Source organism: Lissotriton helveticus, chromosome 2_2 (genome assembly GCF_964261635.1).
Source record: "Lissotriton helveticus chromosome 2_2, aLisHel1.1, whole genome shotgun sequence".
Classification (NCBI taxonomy): domain Eukaryota; kingdom Metazoa; phylum Chordata; class Amphibia; order Caudata; family Salamandridae; genus Lissotriton; species Lissotriton helveticus.
The window spans coordinates 306,699,460-306,727,118 of record NC_136060.1 but is presented as its reverse complement, the minus strand read 5'-3'; the positions used below and the strand labels follow the sequence as shown (position 1 = coordinate 306,727,118).

The 27,659-nt window shown below is 46.8% G+C and overlaps 1 protein-coding gene across 2 annotated transcripts in view; it reads left to right on the top strand.

Annotated features, from left to right (window-relative positions):
• LOC144821810 (uncharacterized) overlaps positions 1 to 27,659 on the top strand; it is a 336,838-nt gene that overhangs the window by 248,205 nt on the left and 60,974 nt on the right. The window lies entirely within an intron of this gene.

Sequence of the window (27,659 nt, the reverse complement as noted above, 5' to 3'; positions counted from 1 at the left end):
CAGTAATGGTTCTAGGGGCCTTCCTCCCTTTTTATGATGGCAAACTAAGCATTGACCCAATGGTTCTGGAGAATTTACTTTGCACTGTGCTATATGATGAGACCATGAGCCTGAGGTACTGAAATCAATTCCTAGATAGGAAAAAGACTAACATTTCTAGATAAAGTTCTAGTGCCTACAGTAATAGAGTGAAGTTTTGTATGCTTTGGACCATATCACGTTAAAATGTATTTAGTAAAATTTGTCGACAAGTTAAGATCAGCCATAAAATTCACAAAAGAGTGAGTTAAAAGTTGCACAGCTTTAGGAGTTCAGGCAATTAAAACAGCATCATCCATGGATAGTAAGGCAGGAAGAGGGGTACCACATACTAGTGGTATGTCAGGGGTGCTCTTGATAAGTACTGCGCTCAACTCATTTATATACAAGATAAACAATAGTGGTGCTAAAACACATCCCTGAGGGATACCCCCCGGTTACTGATGAATTCATCTAAACTTCCCCCATACTGCCTAACCTTACGCGGCCTGTAGTGCCTGTGTATAGGGCTATCTACAGGTGCACTAATGAAGGATCCATTTTTAAATGAATAAGTATCTGCTATAGTTTTTCCCGATTACGCAATCGTTTGCCATCGTTAGATCCATAAAGGCAAGGTACCGGTTCGATTGTATGGCCATTGTATACTTCTCAATGATCAAGCTTAAATATAGGCAGTGCTATGCCACTACTGAAGCCGTACTAACAATCATTTATTGCATTATTCTCCTTAACCCATTCTGATATTCTATTACACAACACTCTCCCCAATAATATTGCTGCAAAGTCAATCAGAGAAACAGGGTGGCCGCTCCTAGGTTCCACCCTCTTAGCTTTTTTGAAAATTTGGACAATAGTCGGCAAGGTCCAAGAAAAAGGGATTGAGGAGTAGTTAAAATTATTATATACATTTGTCAATACGAGGGCCGAGAAATAAATATTATAAATGATAGTATCAATAGGGACACCATCTGGTCCAGGAGCCTTTTCACCTGTGCTTTCTCTGTTAGCGATCTCTACTTCCTGCACTGAAAAGACTGAGGGGCTTATTAGGATGGCGGCGGACTGGAGTTCGCTTGCCCCCCTAGCAGTGTTGGGACAGGTCGCAATTGGTGCGGTGGTCCCGCACCGCCAATTAGGATGTGACCGGCACCCTGGTGGTCGCATTCCGCATCATTAACATTGCAGCGGGTGCTGCTGCAAGCCGCACCCCAATGCCAATGAGGCATGCTGTGCATTGCCATGCACAACGTGACTGGCACCGAGCGGTGCCTGCCACTTTGTGCATGGCAATGAAGAGGGGTACCATAGGTACCCACCCAAGTGCACCCCACCATCCCTCAGCCAACAGGGTCCCACAATAGGCCCCCAAGGCAATTCCCGCCAGCCTTTCCATGGCGGCAACGCCGTCATGGACAGGCCAAGGCACCGCCACCATGTTATACCCCAGGTCCTTCCGGCCGGCAATCGCAACGATTGCTGACCGGTGGAAAAGCGGCAGACAGACTTTCCATCTGCTGCGGAAACCCCCGCCATGCTAATGTGGCTGGGGGTAAATAATGTTGTGAAAGCGGGCAGATCGTCACCACCGGCCAAGCCATGGTTATCCGCCCACTGTCCTAATGACCCCCTAAGTGAGGCGGATCTGCCCTTCTTAGCTGGCGGTTCGCGAGTGAAACTCGTGATCAAACCAGTGATGTGTGATGTAGCAGGTGCTAACAAGTAGGATTTAATTTTTACTTTAAATGGCTACTCTTAAATGTATTTACTTATTTATTTCAATCCATTATTAGCTGTAAATTCTCAGCCACCAGACTGTTAACAAATTTATGTGGGATCCGGCAGCCCAATTGAGTTATGAGCCCCATAATCTGTGCCATTAATTGTGCCATTAATCAGAATAGTCCTTAAATAATTAGAAATAAAAACATAATCAATAACGGAGGTACAATTCCTCCCTCTAAAGGTGGGTAAGACCTGCGAGTCAATCCCGCCCATCCCCAATATATTGTGTAGTGCAAGGGACACAACAAAACTCTGTAGCTCCCTTACCCGTTCGTCCACTCTTCCAGCGGGCGTTTCCACTCCCCTTACTATAGCCTGGTAATCTAGCATTAAAATCGCCCCCTAAGCAGAGATTAAGTTGCTGGCCCCTTTGTGATTTCTTCTCTACCTGTGTGGAATGAATGAAAATCAACCTGGAAATTTTAATTTCGGGACAGGTGTAAAATCATTTTTATAAAAATGTATAAACAGTATATTCAAGGCCCCTCTATGCCAAACTGCTTGGAAATCGTTTCCAGATACATTCACCATTTCTGTGGCGCCTCCAATAGACAAGCTGACCTAAATAGAAAGCCCCCCTGAGGCCCATCCTGAATAAGATGGCAGTGCTGAAACACTGAAATACCATCAAAATTAATAGGGTTCATTTCCCATGTTTCCTGTAATAAAATAATGTCAAATGTCTTAATGAAGTTTTGCCAGTCAGGTAGGTGTATTTTAGATCGAATTCCAGCAATATACCAACCCAATATCTTTAGCTCTGATACCTTTTAAGATGGCTGTAGAGGGACCAGCATCGGTGAGGATGGTTCAAAGTTCTGCATTACAACGATGTCTGGGAGAATATGTGGGCTCGTTCATCGACTCATTATCGGGTTCAGCCTGCAACCTTGTCTCACTGGAAGTTTTTTACTTTTCTTTCAGGGACTAAGTCCAAAGGTAAAATCTCTGACTGGAATGAACCCGGATGGTGCATTCCAATAGCACTCCATTGCGGATGGACGCAAATCACACTAGGGTCCTGGTCTACTATGACCATAGACTTTCTGGTGCTATTTTTCCATAAATGTTCTGAAATTCATATCTCTGGTGCACCTTATTGAGTTCATGTATTTCTGTGTCATTTTACTTTATTTCTCTCAATTGAAGTGGATGTTTATTGTGCTGTTTTTTTACTTTTTAATCTTGATCTTTGGCATTTGACTTGAACTACTAACTATTTCTGTCTTGCCCGTACGTAGTAAGGTAGGGGCGCTCTGTATTATTTAGCTTAAGAGCAGACACTGCCAAATATCTGCTCTGTTTTCCATTGTGCTGCACTCATCACCTTGTCCTCGTGATGATCTATCTGAACAAACAATGCTCCAGGTTGTTTTCTTTTGTAAATTCTACGCACAATGGGCCCGATTCACAGAACTAACTTAAGACAAAATCCTAAACTTACTACCATTTTGGTATTCACAGAAGGCACTTACTCATTTCGGTATTCACAGAAGTTAGGAGTCCTAACTTTACTACTCCTAAACTGAGAAGAATCCTAACTTTAAGACTTTCGGTATTCACAGAAGGCATTTAGGAGTCCTAAAGATAGGAGTCCTAACTTTACTACTCCTAAACTGAGAAAAATCCTAACTTTAAGACTTTCGGTATTCATAGAAGGCATTTAGGAGTCCTAAAGTTAGGACTCCTAACTTCTGTGAATACCGAAATGAGTAAATGCCTTCTATGAATACCAAAATGAGTAAGTGCCTTCTGTGAATACCAAAATGGTAGTAAGTTTAGGATTTTGTCTTAAGTAAGTTCTGTGAATCAGGCCCAATATTTCCGGCTCTTCTTAATTGTCATGATTTTAGCCAATGCAGACCTGCTGTTAGATTTTTATGACTTTTTAATAATGAATACATTTTTAATGTTGGTTCTTTTGTTTAAATCTGCCACACTTTCACGTAGATCAATGCTCTGACATAATATGCTGCTGCTACTCTTCGTACTGTATCTTTGTATATTTTTACTTATACACATTTGCACTTGATGTACTCTGAAAATAGTTTTATTTTTCGTTTGCACTGTGACTAACTTTTATGGATGCTATAAATGCTTCCGAATAAAGTTTTTGAACTGCACTGAACTAACTTTTTAACTGTTTGGTTATCAAAATGCCTTACACCTTTTTCCTGTCTGCTCTGTGCCATAGCTACCAGTGGTTGAACTCAGGTTTAAATTACTAAAACCATTGACTAGACCCCACAGGTTAGTGGCAAGTGACTTCATTACTGACAGTGGACTTCCATGTACCCCAAATCCACTTTCTTGCATCCTTAAAACAGAAAAATCAAAACAACGAAACAGGGCTTTTTGTGCCAAGCTACAAGATTATGGAACTCTGGGCCATATTATCAAGAAAGGGCGATACATTATTGCCACTTTTATCGGCAGAAAACTGCCACTAAAGCGGCGCTAATGGGCTTGATAATATGACCTTGTAAATTCCCATAGAAGCCCAGGTTCTGGTGTTAACCTGGGCTTCTATGGGAATTTACAAGGGCATATTATCAACCAAATTATCGCCGCTTTAGTGGCAGTTTCCTGCCGATAAAAGCGGCGATAATGTGTCGCCCTTCCTTGATAATATGTCCCTCTATTTCTTCTACTTCAGACGAAATCCCAGCTATCCTGCTCCCAGGAAAGACTCATATGTCTTTCAAAAGCAGTCACAGAACTTTCTGAAGAATATTTTGCAGGCTAACCATCCAAACATTATTGCGAATTGCAGTGGTGTTGATCACATTGTTTGGGAACACCTGCGGGGGGAAGGGTTATTCTGTATGATGACTGTAAAATGATTTCTAGATGTGCCGGTTATGTTTAGGATAATAAAATATGAGAAAACAAAAAGTGGTTATGTACAATTTGGTTGTACAAAAAGAATGTACACGAGGTACCATGTAGTAGGGTTCAGGGCATTGTACAAAGAAGCATAAGACAAATATATACAATGAAAGTGCTGAATAACCTTGAGAGGTACAAATGGTAAAATGGTGGTGCTCAAAGTTAAAGTTGCATCAAAGCGTTAGACTATATTAACTAGAGAATCGCATTAGTATATCATTTATCAAATGAATTAGAACCAAAACAGATTTTGACATCTCAACTCACTGGAAGGAGCCATAAGCAGCGAGAAGAAAGGGATAAGGAAAGGGAGGGCAAAAGTGAAGATGAAGAAGTTCATTTTTGAAAGAATAGTTTACAAGTGCCCAGTGCTGGGATAGAGTGGGCAACCAGTTCCAGTACATATTCTTGTGCCAGGACCTGGATTCAGGTTGTCCCTAGTGAAACCTCCCACATGTGTTCAGATGCTGTGTGATGACATGGCACACGCACATTCACTTCCATCCTCATGCGGAGATGCAGCCTGCATGCCGTGATGTTTTTTGTTAAATTGCTGGGGGACCTGGCAGCAGGAATTACTGGACAGATTTGAAAGCAGTCAAAATCTCTGTGTGAAACTTGGTGCCGCACTCGGGGCCCAGACGCCAATGTGTATGAGCAGAGGGGACCTTGCCAGAGAGCTCCCCAAGGATTTTACTGGATGAATGCATGCAACTTTGGCTGTGTTAGACCACTGGGGGGAGGAACACAGACAGAGCGGTATGGAGACACCAGGCCCCAGGGGGACAGCAGGTGGAGCTGGGGACAAACACCAGGCCAAGGTGTTAGGAGGCCGGTGACCTATACATATTTCCTCCTGGTTAGTGTGGATACAGGAGACATGGCTCACCCTGATCCAGGGGCACCTGGGTCTGGACGAGGGTCAGACCCTAGCACCATTTCAGAGATGTGGCCCCTAGGCTCGTGGTGGTGGGGCACCCCAGTCTGGCCATCGATGGCCCCTTGGCCTCATAACAACATATGAGCACCTCTTGGACTTACGAACAGTTCCTGGTCATGTATGACACACTGCGATTTGCATTGCAGGGGTGTACAGAGGGGCCCTGGAGGAAAGTCAATCACTGCCAAAGTTCAGCGGTACAGCTCTTGGGGTAACCGCTGGGAAGCAGTGTGGTGTCAGCTGGATTTCCACCTCTGGGCAGAGGCGCAGCGATATTCGACCCCATTACTCCTGTCACAGAGACGGCCGAACCAGGTTTCTGTGTGATTTGCTGCAGTGTAGGCCTCCCTCCCCCTCACATTCCATCTACGCTTCACCCAGTGATCACAACAGGCCCTATGTTAGGGGCCTTGATGCGTTATCTTTACTGGAAATCTGAATACCTGATTGCATGTGATACTCCACGGAGCCTCAGTGGGGGCCGGGTGGGTCAGTTGAGGAGCCAGACGTGCCTGGGCTTGGAACCACGTCCTGGTCCACCCGCACATCATGGCGAAGGACAAAGCACCGTCAAGCACGAAACAAAATATTCTGGACAAATACACCTGGCCTGATGGGCCCTCCGCATCATCAGGGGCAGGCAATCAGGGCGGATCATTACCAGACAGTGCGGCCCTATTGGTTGCCATCATGTAGTCCTGAGATGCCCCATGACGCCAACATAGGTGCAGTGGGCTCTGAGGTCACATTGCTCCGCCAGGACCTATGAAATGCAGTGGAGTGGATTGCTGATGTGTAGGCCCGAGTCTCAGGAGTAGAGGATTCAGTTACATCCCTGCAGTAAACTGACTCCAAGCTTACCTCCGTGACCGGGGAACTGGCACCTTGAGTGGAAGACGCAGAAGGAAGGGCACGCCGTAACAATCTGCGATTTGTTGGATTTTCCAGAGGCTTTGAGGGCCGTCGGTGGAGGGGTTCTTGGACTAATAGCTTCGAGACTTTCGTCAGTCCAGAGCACTCTCCCCCTGCTTTGTGGTTGAGGGGGCTCACAGGGCTCTGGTGCGGCACTCTCCCCTGGGTGCAGGTCCTTGCAAAACTCAGCTAAGGCCCATGTAGATAAGAGCAATAGGGCTGTGGGACCAGGTTGGGGGGGATTTTGTACAGTCGACGAGGGAAAAATAATTGTTTAATTTTCCCGGGTCATCATCTATCGAAATATCGCTCTTACCTGCACGGGCCACGTCTGGTGAAACTCTTAAACTATATGGACAGAGATGCCATCCTTAAGCATGCCCAACTCAATCAGAAAATTCTACACCAATCACATAACATAATAATATTTCCAGACTACACCAGGCTGATGCAGCAACAGCGTCAGTCCTTCCAGGCCGCCAAGCAGCACCTCCCTTGAAGTAAACTACCGGTACATGCTCCTATATCCTGCAAAACCTAAAGTGATCTACCAATCGCAGACATTCTTCTTTGATTCACCAGAGGGAGTCTTCCACTGTTCAGATTCATATTAAGCCTCACACTCCACCGTGCATAGACTCAGATTCCTCTCAGGGCGACAGGCAGGTCAAGACTGCAAGGACACCGGCCAAGCGCTGCATCAAGTCACGTTCATTATGGAGGCATTCAAGCCCAGCGGCAGATGCACCGGCAGCTGAGGGGGTGTTCCCCGCTTCCCAGACTTTTGACACGGCTATCCCAAGTAATAGTACAGAAAGCCTCATCCTTGTGGGTGCTTTTCACATACTCATTGGTGTATATTTCTATGGGTGACCATGCAGCCATGCGAGTGGCTACTCGTCACCCCAGATAGGTGGTTGATGTTGGGTATGGAGATCCAATGGGACAGGCCAAGAAGGGCTCATCATTGGGGTCTAATGATTTTCTGCACCAGGACAGATACTTCCAGTTCCAGAAGTATGGGGAGGGGGGTATTCAAAGTTTGTTTTAAGTATAGAAGAAATTGTATCACAACAATGTTGTTGTTTTAATGATTGTTTTCATTTAATGTGTCTGCCCAGTACTCGATCCTTCACACGCCCAACAGCTAGATATTTTCATACAGCCTGGACATGAGTATTATGTCGTGGTCTGGTCCCACTTACCATCACCGAATAGCATTGTGGAATGTAATTTGCCTACTGGACAAAGTTCAAACAGCTGTGATCCGGAAGCAGGCCAAGCGGATTGGAGCAGATGTTCAACTTTTGTAAGAGATCCACCTCATCGGGAACAAGGTCCCATGCCTGTCAAGATGAGGATACAAACAAATCTATCACGCTGGATTCTCAAGCGGTCTGAGGGTACGGGTATACTGATCAGGCAGACAGTTCCATTTCAAAACACCAAGACATGGACAGATTGGTATGGCAGATACTCCGCCATTGCGGGCACACTGTATGGTGAATCTCTTACACTTTTTAAGTGTCTAAGTCCAACCTCCCCCCCACTCAGACAATCTTTTATTGAATTAATGACGGGACTCTTGGGTGAATTGCTGGACCGACTTGTAGTGTTGGGGAAGTGATTGGAACAGAGTTGTGGCCCTGTCACTAGATAGGGTGTGCTTCCCCCCCAGGAACAACCTCGAGAAACAGGCGCAACACATTTATCTTCTTTGATAGGAGCATTGGGTTTTGCAGATGTATGAAGAGCTCACCACACCACATCGGGGGGGGGTAACACATTCTTCTCGGCTGCCCACGTCTCATACTCAGGACTTGATTGTTTTCTGGTCCCACATAACCACCTACACAGAGTGTCTGATATTACTGTGCTGCCCAGAGGACTGTCAGATCACTCTCCTGTAGTCCTCGGTCTCCAGGTGGGTCCCTCAGACGTTATGAGAGGGCCTGAAACCCATGTTGTGGGGGCAGACATTAGCTTTTATGCAGGGGAGAAACAGCGTAAAATGGAAGACCTGGTGGACCTCATGGCCAGGATAACAGAACCGTACTGCTGGCACGCCAGCAGGATGGCTGCCTTGCGTGTTGACAGTTTGGTCTAGAACAGCAACAGTACCACCTGGCCCTGATGGGTAAGGCGCGATTGGCGAGGCAAGCAAACAAGAGCCGTATCTATCAATGGGGGAGAAGTTAAGTCAAATATTTACAGACTTTGTCAGGATATCCCCTGATCACCCCTTTCCCTTAATTAGGGATGAGTCTTGTGCACTACTTACATACCTCGGAGGGATAGCCTATAGACTTGCTTTCCATTTTGAGGGGGTCTATTCTAGGAGGGAGGTGCGGTCCATGATGTAGATAGAGGAGTTCCGGGCTCTTTCCTCGATGGCCCGTGAATCTTTAGATGCTGTGTTCACAGGGGAGGAACAATCAGCTGCTGTGGCCAAATTAGCCCCAGTTAAAGTTCCTGTGCCCAATGGGTTCCCTTGTAAATTCTTTAAAGCTTACTTGCCAAAACTCTGGGATCCCCTCCTGTGAGTGGTCATGTCTGTGACAGCTGAAACGGTCATGCCGCTGGACTGGCGCCACACAGAGATCGTGGTTTTCCCCATACCAGGCTGCCCGGCGCATGACTTCACCTCGTATTACCCGATATCCCCATTAAACATAGATATATGTTGTTTATATCATTTATTCGCTCGTGCATTTTCCTTATTATGTAGGCCATGTTGGGACCCTTAAATACAAAACCAATAAAATGTGTTAGAAAAATCAAAATATATGACACAATCCTCCGACGCGTTTCGGAGTATAACACACTCCTTCTTCACGGGCAAGAGACTGTGTTTCCGTGAAGACGAATAAAGTGCAAATCACGTGAAACACAGTATCTTGCCTGTGAAGGAGTGTGTTATACTCCGAAACGCCTTGGAAGATTGTGTCTTAAATAAATCCGCACTTTAAATAGAGGCCACGGCTCCAGTGTCGTCGTTTTTCCTGGATCGAAGGGGACCAGCATTGGTAACGGTGTGTTCGTACTTTAGGGGGAGGCTACCCCTGCCATGTGCCCGCCGTACGAGAGGCTTGGGCAGAAGCCAACGTTGGTGCTTGATATATATATATCATTTTAAATACATGATCACAGGATGTAATTCTTATATGGCACATGTTGGTCTAAATAACATCTCTTTCAGGCTGTATAAAATGACCCATAGTGGGTAATAATTTCATAAATGGATTTAACCTGTCATTTTAAACCTGATGTCATATATCAGATGGCCTTACATTTGTAAATTATAAGACCACTATGCCATAGAATTGTTAAAACCTGCATTTAAGCAGTTAGTATAATGGTACTTTTAATTAAGTTTTTGTAAATTAACCTGAGAAAGACGTAGATCCGTGTGATAGTCTTTTCTTCATGTTTATTAATCATGTGACCTACTGACCATGCGGTGTAGGGGGTGTGTACATTTGATGTTGAAAAAACGTATAAAACTATAACGGTCGCGATATTTGCTGAATGTGATCAAGGGCTCTTGAAGCCCTAAACGCGTCGTTGCAGGCTGGAGAAGAAACGCAAATAAAATCTGTATCTTGCCTGACTTGCTGTGGTGGTTTGAGTTCCTTCCTCGCCGCACGCCGGAAGTGGTGGGAATTGTTTGGTGCATATATATATATATATATATATATATATGCAGAGCAGGCTCCTTCCGATAAAAGAGAAAACAGAGACCCAAGGGGATATATTTGGAGGCTTTATTCAGGAAATTGGCGGATGCATTTCTGGCTGATGTTGTGATGAAAAAGGGTTCAGGCAGATCAGGTCGTTATACCCCTTTTCTAGGTTTGCCCGGCGTTAGCCGCTTCTCACCCAACTCACGATTACCAAATAAAGAGGCATGCGCTGGAGACTGGAAGGCAGGAAACAGGAGTTTATTTCCGACGGAACAGAACACGTCAAATCAGACAACAGGGTATCTTCTCGAGGTGCTCTAACAAGTTTCTCTACGGCTCTGTCTTTTATACACAGGTTTATGATGTACAAACATTCCTTATTGTAATAAAGACACTTTGAAGTACGAAAAGGCATGTTTGGAATCCCAGCTTCAGGCCTATTCCCATACCGGTCGCTCTGATGTTGTTTCCCCCTCCCAAATGTAACATGTGATCGAAATCTGCAGCCGGACATTCCAACCGGACACGAGGGCAAGAGGGGTGGTCGGACCTAAGGTTGGGCAGGCGATAAGATCACATTCCGCTATGCGGGGCCGGGGGGGGGGTACATCCACGAGACCGAGGTTTATGACATGGGACTGGGTTGAGAGGCCAGGTGTAGCCGGGGGGGGGTCATCAGAAGAGAGGAAGGGTGTTCCTGGGAGGAATGCAGGGGTGTCGGTCAGATCTAGGGGTGTGAAGGCCTTGATTAATCACCGTTCCTCTGATGTGAGGCGAGATCCTACTGTAGGGGCAATAAACTGCATCTGTTGAACTAGGTGATGGCCTGGGATCAGGCCGGGCAATCGGGCAGGGAGGAAGAGTTTACCAAAAAGGGCCTGTTCTGTGGGTAGGATGAAAGAGCGAGGGGGCAGGGGTTCAGCACGGAGACAGGGTCGTGTTTAGAGGTGCGTTTATGGCCCGAGCAGGAGAGACCGGGGGCTGTCGGGGTGCGGGGGAATACTCGCAAGGCTGGGGAGTGGGGGAGAGAGCGAGAGACGCAGGTTATTGGCAGTGGGCAGAGGGGTCATAACGCACAAAATGGCTACTATCTATGTTCGTGATGGGGCCTAAAAGGGGACAAGATGGCAGGGCCACTGTTACGTGACTTTTGCTTTACCTTCAACAGTGGCGAGGGTGAACACAAATGAACGCCGCTTATGTACATATACATTGTCATTTTCCACAGTCGCCGCTTTTTAACATAAGTTAGGTCATTTGCTTGTTTATCCTAGCTGACGGGGTGTACATATAGTCGTGTGTTGTCAATGGAATAGCGTTTGTCAATACTGGTGGATTTGCATATAATCGCGTGCAGTTGATGTGACATACGAGGTGGAATACATATAAATTTACATTTGTCGTATTTAAAAAAATGACCGATGAAACATTTTACAGGCAAAAGTGGTTGAGGGAGGAATTTAGTCCAATACAAGTAATTAGTCCAAGGGGGGTAGAAAGTTCAGAAAAGGGGGGGGGTCTTCGCCACAGTGTCTTTTTAGTCGTGAGCCATCACTGGTAGGCTCTGGTAGTTCGTATTCTTCCGTTGGCGCTGTTGAGTACCGGCGGTGGAGCTATAGGTCCAGCTCGGGTCGTTCTTTACCCGTCGCAGGGTGTGACCTGTCCTTTGCTGTTAGGCCACAGTCCTGTTCCTTAACTAATCTCCTTTAAGGGTGCCTCATGCTGGGCACCTGCATTTCTTTCTCTGAGTCAAAATCCACGTGAAAAAGGAAAAGCGAGAGGTTTTGTCGGGTAATCGGGGGAAGAGAGGGCGGAGTGGGACCAGATCTTTGGGACAAACCAAGGGAGCAAAGGGTGATGCGCAGGCAGGTCCATCAATCGGGCTCAAAGGGGCGGGGACTTCTGGCACGCGTGGGTCAACAAGTAGAGGGCTTCAAAGCAGCCCTCCGTTCCTTCATTTTCTGCGTTTGAGAGTGGTGCATCGTCCCGCGTCCCGTTGCTCTGCGGCTCCATCTTAGGTCGAGGTCACACGCGCCTCATGATCTGTGGCCAGGCTGAGCGTCACGTCCGGCCCCTCTCCTCCGGTGACTGTGTATCCTTGAATGGGTACAAAACAGGTTTTAGCGAACTGGCAAGAGAAGGCATTTATACATTTCAATTCCGTCCCAGGTCTAGGTAGTTGGGGGTACGTTTCATCGGTCACGGTCAGGAGTTATCACTGTGGAGCATGTATACAGGCATGTCTACTGAGTTTGCACTAAGTCTATTTGGCGTTCATTCATGACGTATGTGGCTTTCTGACCCTAGCCCTGGCAGTCTTCTATCACCATGAGAGAGGGGGATAGTGGCTAAACATTCTTTTCTCGGGGGGGGGGCAACAGTTAATCGGGGTCATCCGTTATACTTCGTGGTATGGAGCTGGGGTCATTCGGGAGAAAACGGGGACGTTTGTACATCCGTACTTGGGCGCAGAGGGGTGGGGCAATCTGGGCATTGTTTCTAACAAGCTGAGAACAGAAAGCCACTGACATATAGTCCTCCTGTAAGAAGGCCAGATTAGGGGACTTCAGTCGTCTAACCTGTCCTTTCCTTCATAGCCAATTCAAGTTCCATCATTTTACAGAAAGGAGAGGTAGTAATATGGCAAATTTCAATTGTTTTAGTTTCTGTCAATTTGCCAAACACCTTTGTGTTCGAAAACCAATTAGGCTCGTGCCGGCGGGGCACAACGTTACCACACAAAGGAAGAGGGAACAGGGGGACCCTCGGAGGGAGAGTCGTCCGCATTTTAAATGATCTATTCGGTACACATACAACATGAAGAGAGAGAAAAAGAGAGAGAGAGAGACGCGTACAGTAATAGGCCATTTAATGCGCACACAACACGAAACAGTAGGGTCACGTTATATAGAAACACAGACTGAGGGACAACGTAAATCCATATACTACGTACACATGAATTCAGGCGGGGGTACATGGATTATATGCAGAACTCAAGACAAAACATAGAACAGTACTTGGCCAAAAAATGTCCTCCTGCATGCTGCGCATCCTTAGTATCCTATTTAACTCGCCTGGCTGTCTTTTGCAGTTGGCCTCTGTTGCAAATATTTACACTTTCGTCAATTGTTCGGGAACTAACCTGATCGAGCTAGTACTTACGGTGGGATCTTAGGATCGCTTTTAGCGAATGGGCATCCAAGCTGAGGCAACGGGGGGGGTGTCAGTCGGGGGAACAATGGGCAGTTTCGAGTTTCACGTCTATGAGGGTGCAAGTGGGAGGTGGTAAATCTTAGACATTTGACAATTTTCTTAGTCTTCCAGGAGGAGGGTACTTGGGTAAACCTCACCCTGGAATAGTCCTGAACCTTCCCCTACTTAGTTACCGTATGAACCTACTCGTAGGTGCACGTCATTCATGGTTGCATTGTTCGTCGTGTATAGGTGCCATGCTCAGACCCCCTTTTTCCCCATTCCACCGGTCGTTCGTTCATCACTCAAGTCGTACGAAAACACCTCTCTTATCGAGTCAATGCGTGCAACGTATATCCAGTCGAGTTATACACATCCGGTCATACACGCGTGCATTCATATCACCCAAAGTCGTCACGTCCTATGGGGCAGTCCCCATGGATAATGTATCACTTGTCCCCGCGGAACCATGGCGTGTTGCTTAGGTCTTCTCCATTCTTTAGTCGATGTTCCGATGTGACCTGCAGAAAGAAGGGGAAAAAGAAGGGGTGGGGGCAGCGTTTTAAGGCACATCCGCGCGCATAAACCCAAAAGGCTTTTACTTACCACGTATTCGACCTATCTCCGCCGGGTGCAGTCCCTTCCATCTCTGCGTTTTAAGCCCAGAGGGACTGGCAGTGCGGGAGGCATAATCATGGATGGACTGCACATTGCATAGACTGCCCACGTGTGGTATTGCGGATCTTGTGTTGGGGGGGTGTCGAAACAAAAGGGCAGTCAGTGTAAAGTGGGGTGAACTCGTGTTCTCCTTTGAGGAGGCGGGGTGGTCTACAGTGGTACCGGGTCTGGTTTAGGGGCATCTGAAACAATTTCCCTGAGATATGTGACATACAAAGTAAAACAGAACACCGGGACCTTTGTCGATTGCCTTACGTTGCACAAAAGTAAAAAAACACACGCAACAAACTTGGACCATTCACATTTTCAATATTTCTGGGTACTTTGCTTTTTAACCTTTCAGTAATCGACTTGCTTTATTTCGCATGTATTTTACGTAGATCGGAAACAATGGCTATGTATTCGAACTTACCAATCCAAGAGCTACGACTATTTTTGTTTTTCACAAAATCTTTATTTAAAAAATGTTTACGTACAAATGCAGGCCTACAACCACGTGGGCCAGCCACGGAGCAGACTGGAACTGTACATGAGGGCATATTTATTTAAGGAAAATATAACTGAGTCGGTGGTCGTTTTATTTCATCAAGGTACGATAAGTGCAATAAAATCATATCGAAAATTCATTGTGGGCAAGTATCATCAGTGTCAAAAAAATTCGAACTTTCAATAATACTGTAATCAATGATGCGTCAGAACTTAATATCAATTCATTGTCCGAATGTTCAAGCAATACTCATCCCCTCCTGCCATGTGCTTCAAAAACTGCATACATATCTCATGATATCAAGTCTGAGCATCCGGAACACAACGGGGAGTTGCGAGTTTCGTTTGTACCGGCGCCATTTTGGGTGGGGTCAGGCGGGTCCAAGTATAGTCAAAATGTCTCCACCAACTGGGGGTTGGACCAGAATCTCTTTCGGCAGTCCAGAAGTTCCGTTAAGGGGCAACAGAAGGGATCGGTGACATGAACCATCAATCAAAGAAAAGGGGGGGGGCAACAATCTTTCCTACCGGGTCATACTGGTGTTCCACAGGAACTGATCAAATCAGTAGTCTGCAGGATTTTTGGTCATTCAAACTGAGGCTGGCGTCAGCATGAGAGCGCCAACGTCTCGTGGCTACGTCTTGGTCGTTCTGCGGGCAATCATGGCAGCCATTTCCCATCGGGGGGCGGTCGGGGGCCCGCGGAGGTCGAGGGCCCTCCGCAGTTCTCGTAGAATCTTCAAAGCTGAGGAGAACGCATCTGGACGAGGGCCCATTTTCTGGTTGACAGGCGACCTGGCCAACTTTTCACGCCAGGCCCATTCCTGCAAAGTCGACCGCCATTTTTAGGAGTTCTGCAGTTACCGGCAGTCACTGGGTCAAATGAGCAGACGGACTCCAGCCCGCCGGGCGAGGCGTCGTTGCACCGCCACAGTGGACGAGACCCTGCTGGGTGAGTGGAGCGTCGCTGCACCGCAAGAGTGGACGAACCCTTTGCCGGGTGCGTGGAGCGTTGGGGGTGCAGCTGAGGGGCCTCCACCTGGGGAGGCGGGAGAGGCTCGTCTGTGCCGCCTCTCCCTCCCAGTGCACCCCACGGCGTCTCGCTGACATTTGTTATGGCCGGACCAGGCGATGAAGAAGAGAGGGGGGGGTCGGAGGCATAAGCAAGACACCCCCGCCCCGTGGCCTGCAAGGCGCCGGAAGAAGAAGAGAATGGGAAGACCAGGACATTCCGGGCCGGGCCATTCACCCCACGGCTTCTCCGGCTGATGGCAAGCTGAGTGTTGGAGGCGACCCCCTACCCGGAGGGGGAAAGGGGGGGTCATCCGCGCCACCTCCGGACATCCTGGGGACAGGCCTTGGCACGGGGTGTCGTCTCCGGACTATTCGCGTAATGGTCTTCCACCCCAGGCCGCCACTGACGGCTTTTGTAGACTTTCTGACGCCCAAAAACCTACTAGAAAGTAGCCCAAAGTAGCCCAACATGGCTACTTTGGGGAAGGAGGGACAGGAACGGCGTCAAGCAGACGGCGAAATGCATTGTGGGTTTGTTGTTGCAGCCGTTTGCCATGTAAATAGTTGTTTAATATTTTTGTTAAAAAAAAAATAAAAACGTTTTAACCTGTCACTTTGCTATAGTGTTGTATATTTCTAATATTTGCCTAGGGTTTGTCGTTAATTGGGCGGTCGGCGGTGGAGCCGAGCTGTCTTGCAGTCGTCATGGTGTTGAGTTCGGCTTTCCTCACTAGTTTCATATTTCCTGAGGGGTTGTTCCTAATGCTTCCATTTCAGTGAGGTCGAAAAGAGTTCTCATCAGTGGCCTACTGATTTTACTCGATTCCTTTTGTTTTTCCTAACGATTTTTATGTTCCTTCATTTGCTAGCACGATACAGCGGCTAATCCGCATTTTTCTTTATATATGTCCTTTTTATTAGGGGTGTCCTCCGGTGGAGCCAGGTGGTCTACCTCTAATAAATGGTCCGGGCTGAACCAACTACTGAGCAATGGGGAGGAGATAGGCATGACGGGTTTCAACGGGGACAAAAGTCAGCATTACCTATCCTTCACTACTTTGCGGAGACTAGATAGAAAATTTCTATTCTACAGTATTCGCAAATAGGGAATACCCAAAGAGAGAACCAATTCCAAACAGTCAAGTTCGGACAAACAATCAATCAATCAAATGAGGAATAAAATAGGCGCGACGGGTTACAACGGGGGCAAAAGCCTGCGCTACCTACCCTTCACTATCTGCAAAGAGAGAGATCTTCCTGTTCCTCTCTGTTTGTAGGCAGAGAAGATCCTTTCCGAGAACCAATTCCGAACGCTCAATGTTCGGTCAAACAATCAATCAGTGGGGGATAAAAATAGGCACGACGGATTACAACGGGGGCAAAGGCCTGCGTTACCTATCCTTCACTATCTGCAAAGACTAAACAGAGTATGGCGACTCTGTGCTTGTTTGCAAATAGAGAATGATCCAAAGAGAACCAATTCCAAAACAATAAATGCTTGGATAACAATCAATCAAATGGAGAGGAAAATAGGCGCGACGGGTTACAACGGGGGCAAAAGCCTGCGCTACCCACCCTTCACTATCTGCAAAGGGAGAATACTCCTATCCTTCCCCGTTTGTAGACAGAGAATCTCTCAGGACAAAACAATCAAAATGCGTAATACTAGTATTTTCCAATGACAATCAAACAATAAATTCGCAATTTGTCGTGTTTACACGACCTTACCCGGACCGTATGAGCAGTTTCCCGTCTTCCGTTTCCAGCGCCCGATCGTCCTCTATTCTCCGTAATTGCTGTGGCACTCCTGATGGTTCCCAGTCAGGACCGTAGATCACTCGAGAGAGGTCTGTTCGGAACCAGTGAAGTTCGGATGATCGGCTGCCAGACAAGGGTCTATCGGGCAGGAGCTCTTCCCGATCGTTGCAGTCGTTCACTCTGTCGTTGGGACCTCTCTCACTGGATCCACGTGTCGCTGATGGGCCCCACGTTTGGGACGCCAATTGATGAAAAAGGGTTCAGGCAGATCAGGTCGTTATACCCCTTTTCTAGGTTTGCCCGGCGTTAGCCGCTTCTCACCCAACTCACGATTACCAAATAAAGAGGCAGGCGCTGGAGACTGGAAGGCAGGAAGCAGGAGTTTATTTCCGACGGAACAGAACACGTCAAATCAGACAACAGGGTATCTTCTCGAGGTGCTCTAACAAGTTTCTCTACGGCTCTGTCTTTTATACACAGGTTTATGATGTACAAACATTCCTTATTGTAATAAAGACACTTTGAAGTACGAAAAGGCATGTTTGGAATCCCAGCTTCAGGCCTATTCCCATACCGGTCGCTCTGATGTTGTTTCCCCCTCCCAAATGTAACATGTGATCGTAATCTGCAGCCGGACATTCCAACCGGACACGAGGGCAAGGGTGGTCGGATCTAAGGTTGGGCAGGCGATAAGATCACGTTCCGCTATGCGGGGCTGGGGGGGTACATCCACGAGACCGAGGTTTATGACATGGGACTGGGTTGAGAGGCCAGGTGTAGCCGGGGGGGGTCATCAGAAGAGAGGAAGGGTGTTCCTGGGAGGAATGCAGGGGTGTCGGTCAGATCTAGGGGTGTGAAGGCCTTGATTAATCACCGTTCCTCTGATGTGAGGCGAGATCCTACTGTAGGGGCAATAAACTGCATCTGTTGAACTAGGTGATGGCCTGGGATCAGGCCGGGCAATCGGGCAGGGAGGAAGAGTTTACCAAAAAGGGCCTGTTCTGTGGGTAGGATGAAAGAGCGAGAGGGCAGGGGTTCAGCATGGAGACAGTGTCGTGTTTAGAGGTGCGTTTATGGCCCGAGCAGGAGAGACCGGGGGCTGTCGGGGCGCGGGGAAATACTCGCGAGGCTGGGGAGTGGGGGAGAGAGCGAGAGACGCAGGTTATTGGCAGTGGGCAGAGGGGTCATAACGCACAAAATGGCTACTATCTATGTTCGTGATGGGGCCTAAAAGGGGACAAGATGGCAGGGCCACTGTTACGTGACTTTTGCTTTACCTTCAACAGTGGCGAGGGTGAACACAAATGAATGCCGTTTATGTACATATACATTGTCATTTTCCACAGTTGTGCCTTCGTCAGCGCCCAAAGCCTCCACAGGAATATCACTCTGATTGCGAGTCCCGCCTCTCTTTTGGACTTGATGTCACGAGTCCGCACCTCCCCCAGAAAACCTATATATATATATATATATGCTATCTCTTTCAAGAATGGAAAGTCGACGCCATGTCGTTTAGTTAAATCCTTTATTTTCAGCTGTTAAGTGTCAGACGCGTTTCGCCTGCCCAGCAAGTGAGCAAGCCTGCCCAGCAGGCTTGCTCAATATATATATATATATATATTACCTACTGGCGGTCGCCAGTAGGTATATATAGTTAGGATTTTTTCTCTATGGGATTTTTGAAAATTCTATGTCTAATAACTTTGGCGTTTGTGGACGGAATTGGCAGAAATTTTCAGGAAAATGGAACATTTTGTTTCTGAACAGTCCCAGGAAATTTGGGGGGGGTTCCTCAAGGGGGGGCCGGGAAAAAAGGGGGTCCCAAAACGCGTTTTTCCAATGTTAATTTCCATAGGGCGGTTGGCCTCACTTTTAGCCCGAACGGCTGAATGGATTTGCACGAAACTTGGCAAAATTGTAGGGACTGGTAGCCCGATGTGCCTTTGCTATGTCTCAATATATGTGCTCCAGTGGATTTTGAGAAATTAACGTTCAAAAAAAGATATATCTGTGACAGCGGACCGGGCAGCGCTCCGCTTCGCGTACTTTTCGCGTTACGGAGCTTTGTGAAGCGAAGCTGATTGGTTCTCCGGCGTCTGTAAACATTCCAAACAGTCCGTAGCGGCCGCCATCTTGTCTCTCGGTAGGATCGAGAGACAAGAGGAGGCCAAAGCGAAGGGGCAAATGACCATAAGGGGGCATAGTAGATCCTCCCTGACCCCCTAGGTTTGATGTGGAGGTTTTAAAAGGGCCCCGCGGGCCTGGGGAGCGTACTACAAGGAAACAAGAATGATTGACTTTTAACTTATTGTATGTTTATAGACTTTTTTTTTCTTTTTTTTCTGCTGAGTGACGTCTCGGCCTATCTCCACGGGATGCAGTCCCTACCATCTCGGCGTTTAAGCCCAGGGGGACCGGTAGTGTGGTAGAGATAACGTCTGTTAACGTTCGATTCGAAGGAAATCAGGAAGTGTTGATAAACATTGTCTGCGCCATCTTGCCTTTTTTCAAATGCCACACTTTTGTCGTGCACGGCAGCCATTTTAGATTCCTTGACCAGACCCACTCTCTGCACGCTGTCGATCCTTAGCATGGCTCCCCACCCTCGCAAGCATCTCCCCCAGGCACTGGTCACCCCCGCTCTCTGTCTTACGTATGGGCAATAAACCTCCCCCATCTGCGCTGCTTTTCCCTGAGAATCACACCCTGTGCCTGTCCGACACCTCCCTTTCGCCCTATTCACTACCGCACCCTCTGACACTCCTCTTCCTCTGTGTCCGATTGTCCAGGCCGGTCCCAGGCTATCAGCTAGCCCTGCAGATGTAGTTTATGGCCCCAGCTGTAAAGAATCACCCCTCTTCAAAGGAGTTATAGTAGATCAAGGCCCACACCCGATGAGATCCGTCACACCACACGCGTTCCTACTATTTGAAAACCATTCTGTATTGTGATTGGGGAGGGGACCGAGCCTGAAGCGGAAGATTCCAGGGATGCCTCTTTGTACATCAAAGTGTTTACAATTATGTGTCACATTAAAAATATAAGGCACTCCAACAAAGTAGTAGGATTATAAAACTTTAATAACTTATAAATATATACAACAAAACAAATACAGTAAAAACATTTAAACATTTTTAGGGAAAAAGAAGGAAGTAGCGGTCGGTTGTGCGAATAGTCCCAACGCAGCACAACGTCCAGATTTCTGGACGGCACCCAGGTGATGTTGCCTGGGTGCCGCACTGATTTCGGTATCCGGCGTGGGGCGTCGCGGGGGGTGGGTCATCAGTAGCGGTCTGTTGTGCGAATAGTTCCAAGGCAGCAGAACGATGGCACCAAGGTGATGTCCAGTAAGTTGCCGCCCTCCGAATAACGGCGTGGGGCGCCCCGGCGGGGGGGGGGGGTGAGGCGGCATGAACGGGCCTCCCCAGGTGGAGGCTCGTCTGCTGTAGTGGGGCGCCCCTTTACCGTTTCAGTTGCCATTCCGTCCGCTTTTGGTCCACTGTGTCAAAATCCGCCATTTAGCTGAGTTGCGCCCACTCTTGCGGTGCAGCGATAGGCGGCTGCCACAGGACTCTCAAAATGGCGGCAGGCTCTTTCCTTTTTGGGCCTGGTCCACTGAAATGGCCCTGGGACACCTTGGAAATCGGACGCTAGTCTGCTAGGTCTTGGACCCCATTCTCGAAAGCGTTCCCTCAGCCTTAAGGATTGTACAAAAGTCTTGGGGGCCCCCGACTCCTGCAGGCTTCCGGTGGGGAGCGGCTGCCATGATTGCTCGCGGAATGACCACGACGGAGCCACGAGATGGTGGTGCTTTCATGCTGACGCCAGCTTCAGTCTGAAACATCCAGAAACAAGGTGGGGCTTTCATCGTTTGGGAAAAAAAAAGTTTTCATCCAATGAAAAGTGTTATTTTTAGGTCATATGATCAAGCCTTCCATCATTAGGAAACCAAAAGTAAAATGAACCAATGAAAAGTTTTATAAACAAGTCACATGACCTGTTATGCGGCATAGGGTATAAAAAGCATAGAAAATCCGTTGGCACGTGAGGCAGCGTCAGTAGCGGACCGATGTGCGAATAGGCCGAAGGCAGCACAACGCGCCAAGATCCGGATGGCACCGAGGTGGTGTCTAGCAAGTTGCCGCACTGGTGTGGCCATCGTACAATGCTGAAAGTGGGCGTGGGGCGCCCCGTTGGCCTGTGAGGTGGCGTCAGTAGCGGACCGATGTGCGAATGGGGCCAAAGGCAGTGCAACGCGCCAAGATCCGGATGGCACCGAGGTGGTGTCATAGTTGAGAGTTCTGAGCAGCGGTTGTAACACTGTCTGAAGCCTATTTGCAGCTGCTGCAGCTTCACTACGCGCCAAGATCCGGATGGCACCGAGGTGGTGTCTAGCAAGTTGCCGCACTGGTGTGGCCATCCTATAATGCTGAAAGTCGGCGTGGGGCGCCTCGTTGACCTGTGAGTTCGCGTCAGTAGCGGACTGATGTGCGAATAGGCCGAAGGCAGCACAACGCGCCAAGATCCGGATGGCACCGAGGTGGTGTCTAGCAAGTTGCCGCACTGGTGTGGCCATCCTACAATGCTGAAAGTGGGCGTGGGGCGCCCCGTTGGCCTGTGAGGTGGCGTCAGTAGCGGACCGATGTGCGAATGGGGCCAAAGGCAGCGCAACGCGCCAAGATCCGGATGGCACCGAGGTGGTGTCTAGCAAGCTATGCAGCTGAGTTGCGTGCGCACTTGCGGCGAATAGGTCGAAGGCAGCACAACAATATTTTCTGAATAGAAGACACCACAAGGCGCTGAGATTCGGTTGGCACCGAGGTGGTGTCTAGCAAGTTGCCGCATTGGTGTGGCCATCCTACAATCCTGCTCCGAATAACGGCGTGGGGTGCCCGAAGGGGGGGGGGGAGGCGGCGTGAACGGGCCTTCCCAGGTGGAGGCTCGTCTGCTGTAGTGGGGCGCCCCTTTACCGTTTCAGTTGCCATTCAGCAGAGTTTCGGCCGCTCTTGATGCTACAGCGACAGGCGGCTGCAACAGGACTCTCAAAATGGCGGCCTGTCCTTTGGATTTGGGCCTGGTCCACTAAAATGGCCCTGGGACACCTTAGAACTCGGACGCTCGAATTTTTTTTCCTTTCCTCTACATGCAAAAAAGGTAAATTCCCGGTACGTTACACGCTTCATCTGCCACGATGTACTCTCCAGAGGAATCGAAAAAAAATATAGTTATGGTAACTATACCATGCATCGTCATATGGAGAGGTGGCACCGATTAATTATAGTGCTGCATAAAAGAGAGATTTGGAGGAGAACCCCCGACCTGCCAGTACATTCATCAAAGAACTGGCACTGACAGCATCAGAAGCAAGGGAAACGGTCCCAAATATTTAGAAGAACTTTGGAAAGATTAAAATGACATGTTTAGATTGTGGCAAATTAATTTCATGTGGACAGATGAGTGTTACTCTAATAAATACAGCATATGAACATCATCATAGTCGATGGTTGGTAGAGACATTTTGACTATATCCTGGACCTGCCCGTCCTCGCCCAAAATGGCGCCAGAATAAATGGGAGTCGTAACTCCTTGTTGTGTACTGGTTGCAGAACATTGAAATCACGAGATACGTATGCAGTTTTGAAGCACATGGCGGGCGGGGACGAGAATTGATTGAATATTTCGACATCCCTATTGATATTAAGTTCTGATGTGTTATTGATTACTGTACTATTGAAAGTTCGAATTAACGTCACCCATGGTACTTGCCCGCAAATGTATATCTAGATAATTTTATTGTAACTGGCCCTGTCGTATTTTAATTATAAAATGTACGTCCACCGATTCCGCAACTGTTAGACACCTTAGTTCTTGCAACCTAATGGCCCGCCCGTTACGTTCCTCTACAGTGTAAATGTCTACTCATCATATACGATTACAGTTTGCTCCGTGGCCGGCCCACGTGGTTATAGGCCCGTATTTGTATACTGACATTTTCACAATAAAGGTTTTTAAAAGAAAACATGGTAGTAGTATTTACATTGGTAAAGTTTTTAATAATAGTCACTGTTTTAGAATCAGTAAAAGGCAAGTGAAATAAAGCATTCGAATTACATGAAGGGTAAAAGGTATAATACGCAAGAACGCAGTAAACATAAATGGTCACGGGTTGTTGTGTTTTCTACTCCTGCAACATAAAGTGATCGATAAGAATCTGATATTCTGGCGTAAAGGCGACTAAGACAGCAGGCCGACCCTCTTTTGCTCAACGGCTCCGTCATGGGACGAAGAAACGCCCTTTTTCTCAAAAAAGGAATATATTTTACTTGCAGGACAGTTGTAAATTTTCCGGGAAAGTACATTAGCCTGGAACATTATAACATATGTTTAAGAAAAAATAATGTTCGAAAGTAATAAAAAGCGTAATTTTTAGGTCATATGACCAAGACTTTCATCATTAGAATAAGAAAAGTAAAATGAACCAATGAAAAGTTTTATTAACAAGCTACATGATCTGTTATGCTTACGTTACGCGCTGCGCGCCGCGCCCCTCATCACTTCCGGATGCGCTAACGTGGCGCGTCATATGACGCATTACGCGACAACGCAGGTCCAGAATATAGTCAAAATGTCTCTACCAACCAGCGGTCGGAACACAACCCCTTTCAGCAGGCTAAATAGTTCTGTTAAATGACAACAGAAGGGACAGGCAACAAGAACCATCAGTCAAAGAGGGGAGGGCAAGTTCTTCTCTACCGGGTCACGTTGGGGCGCTACCGGAACTGATCGAATTGGTAGTCTACAGAGTTTCTGGATGTTTCAGACTGAAGCTGGCGTTAGCATGAGAGCACCACCATTTCGTAGCTCCGTCGTGGCCATTCCACGAGCAATCATGCTAGCCGCTCCCCACCAGAAGCCTGCGGGAGTCGGGGGCCCCCAAGACTTTTGTAGAATCTTCAAGGCTGAGGGGACGCTTTCGAGAATGGAGCCCAAGCTCTAGCAGACAAGCGTCCGAGTTCCAAGGTGTCGCAGGGCCATTTTAGTGGACCACGCCCAAATCTGAAGAGCCGGCCGCCATTTTGAGAGTCCTGTGGCAGCCGCCTATCGCTGCACCGCAAGAGCGGGAGCAACTCAACTACATGGTGAGCGAGACGTTGTAGTCGAAAGAGCGGGCGGTAAACAGCTGAATAGCGGAAGAGGCACAGTCTAGCAAAAGCGGGCGGAATGGCAACTGAAATGGTAAAGGGGCGCCCCGCTACAGCGTGTCTTTAGGTGAAACGGATTGTGGGACAAAGTCAAGAATGGAAGAGTTACCAAAAGGCAAAAAGTTCCGCTTGATCCCGGGAGCCGGCCACCTATGTCGGGGGCGATCTCAGGCCACACCAGGAGAACACGACTTGGGGAGGGGGCCGGAGCCAAGCGCCCCCTCCGAGTCCGCGCCATCACACCGTCCCTCGGGGGCCTCCGTTAAGCGGTTCAGGGTGGCACCACATCACATTGTTTACAAATGCAGTAACGTACTCAAACAGCCCCCACTTACTTTTAGAATAGTGAAGATGAAGCAAGTGCAAATAGGCTTCAGACAGTGTTACAAGCACTCTTCAAAAAATCTGAATCATCAGAGTGCATGAGTTTCATGCTCGATCGATTGAGCTAGCCGGATCGGGCAACAAAAAGTTTAAAATAGTTATGTAAATAGTTGTTTAATAAAATGTTTTACCCTGTTACTTTGCTGGTGTGTTGTATATATTTGCATAGCGTTTATCGTTATTTTGGGCGGGGTGGGTTGGCGGAGCCGAGCTGTCTTGCAGCCATCATGGTGTGGAGTTCAGTTCATCTCACTAGTTTCGTATTTGTCATGAGGGGTTGTTCCTAATGTTTCTATTTTAGCGAGGTCAAAAAGAGATCCCATTAGTGGCCTACTGATTTTGCTCGATTCCTTTTGTTTTTTTACACGATTTTTCGCTATCTGCAAAGACTAAACAGAGTATTGCGACTCTGTGCTTGTTTGTAAATAGAGAATGAACCAAAGAGAACCAATTCTAAAACAGTAAATGCTTGGATAACAATCAATCAAATGGAGAGAGAAGCAGGCACGACGGATTACAACGGGGGCAAAGGCCTGCGTTAACTACCCTTCACTATCTGCAAAGAGAGAGTACTCCTAATAGAAATGAGGGGGGGGGGGCAGCATTCAAAGCAGATCAGTGTGCATAAACACGAAAATGTTTTTTCTTACCACGTACTTGACATTCGACAGCTTATGATATTTGCTATTAAAAAACCATTGAAATTCACTGAAAAAACCATAGGTTATAGACCATATATAGTTAGGAATTAGCATTTACAAAACCTTGAAAATTCACTGAAAAAACCATAGGTTATAGACCATATATAGTTAGGAATTAGCATTTAAAAAACCTTTTTTTACTCACACAAAACCATTGAAATTCCATATATAGTTAGTAGTACTAACTATATATCGCGCACCCGCAATCCACTGCTGATCATGTCACATATTACATCATTCATGACATGGTCAGTGACATCACTGATGACATCACTGATGACATCTCAAATGACATCACTGATGACATCACTGATGACATCTCAAATGACATCACTGATGACATCACTGATGACATCTCAAATGACATCACTGATGACATCACTGATGACATCTCATTTGACATTACTGATCACATCACTGATGACATCATTCATGTGATAATACGATGAACCTCTTCAGACTCTAATATAACCTTAGATACACTCAGTGTAAACAGACACTCACAGACTGTCACTCATCCATGGAGTTACTTACTCACCTAGTCAGTCATGCAAAGAATCAATCACACCTCCATTTCCTCAACTATACAGTTATACACACCTTACTTATTCAAACATATACTAACACATATTTACTCTCTTATACAATCCCTGATACAAGTTCACAATCATCCATACAGCCACTCACACATTCACTGGCTCTTATGCACAGTTATTTATATATGCCAACTCTCACATGTACTGTGTTTTACATATGCACTTACTTTGACATGTAGCACTGAGATATCCATTCACTCACCAATACACTTATGCACACAGTCAACCGCCCATACAGTTGTTTCTATATGCACTTTTGAAGCCATACATCTAGTGAATCAACTGCTCACACATGTATGCACAGAGTCATACACCTCTCAACCACCAACACACACACTCAGTCTCCCATACAAATACTTGGGCAACCAATCAATAACCCATATAGTTAATCATATAGCTAATGATCAACACATGCAGCAGTTTACTGAACAACAGACATAATGATGCACAAATTAAGACAGTTTAGTCACTAACCCATGCACTCTGTGAGACACATTTAATCACTCAGTCATACAGTCAGTCATGCACCTACTAAATCCTTCATCCAGACACTTATAAATCCACTCATTATTCAATTTGTAAGACATATTTTAACTTTACAGAATTATACAGTCACTGGATGTAGTCATCAGTGATGTCATCAGTGATGTCATTTGAGATGTCATCAGTGATGTCATCAGTGATGTCACTGACCATGTCATGAATGATGTAATATGTGACATGATCAGCAGTGGATTGCGGGTGCGCGATATATAGTTAGTACTACTAACTATATATGGAATTTCAATGGTTTTGTGTGAGTAAAAAAGGTTTTTTAAATGCTAATTCCTAAATATATATGGTCTATAACCTATGGTTTTTTCAGTGAATTTTCAAGGTTTTGTAAATGCTAATTCCTAACTATATATGGTCTATAACCTATGTTTTTTTCAGTGAATATATATATATATATAATATCCAGCAACCAACACATTAACCCTCTGAGCTATTTAATGAGTAAACACATCTTGAGCACTCAGCCATCTTTCTGCTGCTACCCCTGCTCCCCTAAGTTATGGTTCCCCAAAGTAAATATTTTCCATTTCCAGCACTGCATGTTACCTTTCTATGAAACGGGACTTCCGTGGCACTCTCCAGTCACCTTTGGAAAATGAATGTGCCAGCATCAAAAGTCGCGAATATAGATATCCTGATGCAAAAAAGAAAACATTCACGCGCTGAAGGCCTTGGTGGGGTGTTATGAATAAAAGTCAGTTGTCCTGAGGGATGTCCCCTCTGAGCAACAGGAAAATGTATAGCTTCATCTCAAAATAATTCCTCATGATAAATTCGTCGAAGGCAAATGTGTCATTAGGGCCATATTGACAAAAATATGACTAAGCCTGTGACATGAATATAGC